Consider the following 5,048-nt stretch of genomic DNA (forward strand, 5'->3'; position numbering starts at 1 on the left):
TCTAATTTTATTGTATAATTGAGCCATTACTTGAGGTTATTCGTTTTGTTAATCTAATCGTATAATATTATTATACGTAATAGTGAAGTAATTTATATAATTAGTTATAGTTAAAACGTCAATCTTATCTGGTATGAAATCTATCTAATTTTCTCTATTATATCGCTTAAACATTTTACCAAGCTATAATATTTAACATCTTCGTAACTTATTATCTAAAATACCGCCCATTTGCGTGGGATCTACACTAGTTAATTAATTATTTAAATTACATAAATTATCCTCAAAAATTATTATTAAATTAGGGGTTATTACAATCTCCCCCCCCCCCCCCCCTCTTAAAATGAACTTCATCCCGAAGTTCGTCCATAACTACTACAACAATATTTATAAACATCCGCACAACTGAGCCTCATTAACTTACTTAATCATTATCAAACCATATCATACTTATCAAATCGTATCACAAAACTAACTCAAAACATGAAAATGTATCACAAAATAAAACATAAAACATGAGGTGTAACATTCTACCCCCGTAAAAATAAACTTCTTCCCGAAGTTTCGGAACTACTACTACTTTATTAAACAACTGGCAACTTAAATACTTATATAAATGATAAGACTCTAATCCTCTCAATAAAACTAGTTACCCTTCTCCCCATTCCCCTGTACTATACTAGCTGTACCAAAAGTCTTTCCACCATTACTCTGATTATCCCCATTGCCTTGCCTATTGTTGTAGCTCCTCTGGGTACTCCATTGTCCCGAATACCTATTGCTCCCAATACTTGATGCTGGAGCTCTATAGTTCCCTTGATTACTCCCTCTATTGTCGTTCCTGGGTGCACTTCTACACACAATAGCTCGGTGACCGAACCTATTGCAATTGTAACATCTCCACCTAAAGATTGCACTAGAATGTTGACCCCAATTACCACCACCCAAGCTTACTCCACCCCTATAACTAGATCCTCTAACTGAAAATTGTTTAGGTTAAGTACTATTTTGCTTCTTGCTAGCCCCATCTCCCTCACCTGGTGTCTCAGTCTTCCTCTTTTCCCCCTTCACCTTCCTCTCCTCTTACAACATATCAGCAATCCTCTCTACATGCCCAGCTCTTTGGTAAACATCATCCATGCTACTTGGTTGACCAGCTGTAAGCCTCTTCTTAATAGTTGTTGTCAACCCCTGTTCAAAACTTAATGCTAGCATCTCCTCACTGAAGTTCAAATCAGACACATATTCTACCAATTCCATAAACCTATTGTGATAGCTCTCCACCGTCATTTCACCAGTAATCTTAAAAGAATCAAATTCAGCCCTCATTTTACTCCTAATATGCTCTGGTAAAAATACAGTCCTCATAGTCTCCTTGAAACACTTACAAGTGAAAAAAGGTTCATCACTCTCCCTCCAAGCTCCCCTTATGACCTCCTTACTACGATTCCACCACAAACCCGCTTTTCCCCTCAAATAGTAAGTAGCTTGATCTACTTGCAACTCCGCATGACATCCTAGCAACTCAAAAAGGTTGTCAAACTCTATATGCCAATCCCCAAGTAAAGATGGTTCCCCTAATCCGTCATATTTCGTCAGGTTGTGCCTTGCGATACGAGCACTCATCTTTGCTGGATCATTAAGTGAGCCCTTAGCCTTCAGAGCCGCAGTCAAAGCCTCATTCATAGATATCAAATAGTCAATCTTCGCTTGGGACATGCTAGAGGGAGTAGGTGTAGATCTCTTTGGAGGCATGGTTCTATAAAAGTAAAACAAGACAACATAAGTTTCTACCCGAGGAAAGATGGCTTAACATTTTTAAATATTCTATACCTAGAAAACAAGGTTTGGTCAATTCTATCCTTTCTAACCCCTCTTTAGGTTCTGCTATCATCACTCCCACCGCCCAATTATCATAGGTTAAGAATTGATAAAACATTTATATTAAGCTTTTGGTAAAACTCGCGTTTTCGGAAATCAAAGTCAAGTTGTAACTTTAAAAAAAATTACCATTAAATAACCGTTACCTTCTACGTTGAGTTTTTATACTTTCCAGAAAATATAACGAGTTTTCAAAACATGAGAAAAAGGATTAAGCCCAAATATTGAATAATCATTTTATAAAGATTTTAACAATTCATTGGGTCGAAACAAAAACTGATCAGCAATTTGTCAAAAACTTGGGTCAACTTGTAAAAATCAATATTAATTGTCAAACATTTATATTGCAACGTGCCTTATCAATTTGAAAGCATATTTGAATCTTTTAAACACTGTAGTTGGAATTAAGCAAAAATAGTAATTACGTATTAAATGAAAATGTTACAAACTTATTTGTCGAAAACATAACTGTACAGGAATTTTCCGACCAATGTCAACTAAAATATTTATTTCTCCCAAACCATAAAACGGTTAAATATGAGACGAGCGACATTGTTAAGCTACTCACTGGGTTATCACTCATAAAAATTTCAACTTTAGACGATAAACATAGCTCAAACGATAACAAAATCAAATAAGGGTAAAATTTGACAGAATAAAGTTCAGCTCTAGGTCTCTTTTTACTAGGTCACAAGTCCTCATTAACACCCTCCTACTCCTATATCAACACAACATGGTCAATAAACTTTTACACAAGACTAGTATCTACTTTAAAGCATTCATATCACAAGTTTAATCATTTCATAATATATTGTAAATAACATGGCTTTGAGATTCACACAACCGCATATCACTAGACATGATACTACTATCAGACAACGTCCAACCATATAATCAATATTAATTTATAATTACTTCCATGCTCATGATCAAAACATTTCAACATCAAATCCTCATATCATCCATTCCACTCTCCTTAAAATCAAGGTAACGTCCCGTAAACTCGGTCATCAATGAAAACAATATTCAAACAAGGCAACCAAAACTCCTATGACAAAATAAACAATATTCATTTTAAATTACCCCACTCTGTAATATCTCTCAAGGGTACCGGTTCAAAACTGAATGCCAGAAGTTTGGTGTAAGGGGGACCCTTAACTCATCCTAAACCTTAAGTGGGCACCTAAAAGTTTCTACCCGGGTTCATTCTATTAGACAAATCCTATGTTCATTATTGTTCATTGGTTAGGCCTGAGGATTGTCTTTCTCTGATACCACTTTGTAACACCCCATTTTTTTAGGAGCCTTTAGCTAGGAATCCTAAGTAAATAAGAGTGTTAACATCTCGGTTTCCCGAGGCAGTGAATAACAAAGTCCAACTCACCAAAGTACTTTAAATTAAAACTTAGCGATTACATGTTTATTACAAATTAACCAACTAAAACTTAATATAAAATAAGATAGAACTCGCAGCGGAAATAAATAAAGTGATTAAATAATCTATGTGTTATAGACTTCTTGTGGACATAGGCCACCTGCAACGCCCATCTGATCTGTGGACGTAGCAGCTGCTGAAAGCCACGCTCGGTGGCGCAAAAATACTTTCGACCAGATTGTTTTAGATCGGTCGGTTTCGTCTCCGCAAGGGTCTTGAAACGATGTAAGAGATGTCCGAAGTCGCCACCAAGCATTTGTGGGATGCTTAGAACCCGTTCGAATGCACTTTATACATAGGTCAACCAAGGCAAAAAGCGGTGTTTGACATAGGTACTAAAGATAAGGAATCGTCCCTCTTTAGCATCCTATCATTTGAATGACTCTCGTCCGCCCTGGATAAGATCGTCCACTATCCAATGTTTCTGAGTAAGAGGTGAAGGTACGTATTGGGAAGCCCTTTAATCGGACACCCAATCCTGCCTACGGTAGCGACCTCTACCGATCCCATCTTGGTTTGTTAAATGCAGAAGTTGATAAAACGGGTAAATGCATGAATGCGCATCCACAAGTTTGAACCTAACATGTGAGCTTTCTATGTCGATTATTTAATCCAAGTATCGAGTATTTGATGTCGAGTTGGATTTAATGTTGATTTGCATGTAAGACGGAAATTAAACACCATTTACCGAGTTAGGTTTATGGTGCATAACGTGATCCATTTGTCTTAGTAAGGCGTTTTGCAAATACAATGTAAAAGAGCAGATTTGTCATCTAATCCGTCCTGTATTTGGGTTAACCGAAGTCGGTATCATCCTAGACAAGTGCTAGAAGGAATCAGGGTCTGTATCGGGCAGCCTATATAGGCGCGAGCCATCAAGCGATGCAAAGAGGCCTGTCCAGGTTTGAAAATTGGAAAATGAGTGGCCTGTTTTGGCACGGGTCAACAGACGATTGAAGGGACGTCTTCTAACCATTAAAAGGTTTGTAAAATGAATTGAAAAGAGGGTGTTTGAACCCGTCTTGGTTTGAAAAGGTCGTTTAGGCCGCTTTTGTGTTGATGTGAAGAACGGGATTTGAATAACCATCATTGTATTGACGATATTCGATGTCGGGTTCGATTTTGCAAGCTTGACATGAATATTTTTGAAATGATTATGAACTAATTGTTTTAAGTTCATTTGTTTGTGATTAGTCAATATTTATCATCGTACTTGGGTTAAAATCCGACATCGTATGTAGAACCAAGGATTATTTTGTATTTATGACTAATGCATTTGTCTAGATACCCAGTATCTATTGAGACTCCAACAAACACCCGATCATTATCGGACTATAACAAGCTTTGGAATCGCGACGTTTCATCGACAGTTCGTGTACAACTTTACGTCGGAAAACTTAAAACGATTTCGAAAATAAAACATTTCAAAACTTTTCAAAAGTACCTAGAGTGTTTAATGCACGACGACGGGGTCGCAATGACACTAACTAGAGTCAAAACCGACACCGGACCAAAAACTGACTCAAAAATTCAAATCCCGACTCCAACAACGAGTCAAACCGAGTCAACCACAAAAAAACAAACCTTTTCAAACATTCTATATTAAGATTTCCCGGATTCATGAATGGTCAAGTACCAAACATGTGACTACAAATCCTAGGATAGAACAAATTATGATTGCATTTGTGTGAAAGCGACAAGACACCTCGAAGACATGCGACGTGGCTCGCGC

The sequence above is a fragment of the Silene latifolia genome, chromosome 11, assembly GCF_048544455.1.
Source record: "Silene latifolia isolate original U9 population chromosome 11, ASM4854445v1, whole genome shotgun sequence".
Classification (NCBI taxonomy): Eukaryota; Viridiplantae; Streptophyta; class Magnoliopsida; order Caryophyllales; family Caryophyllaceae; genus Silene; species Silene latifolia.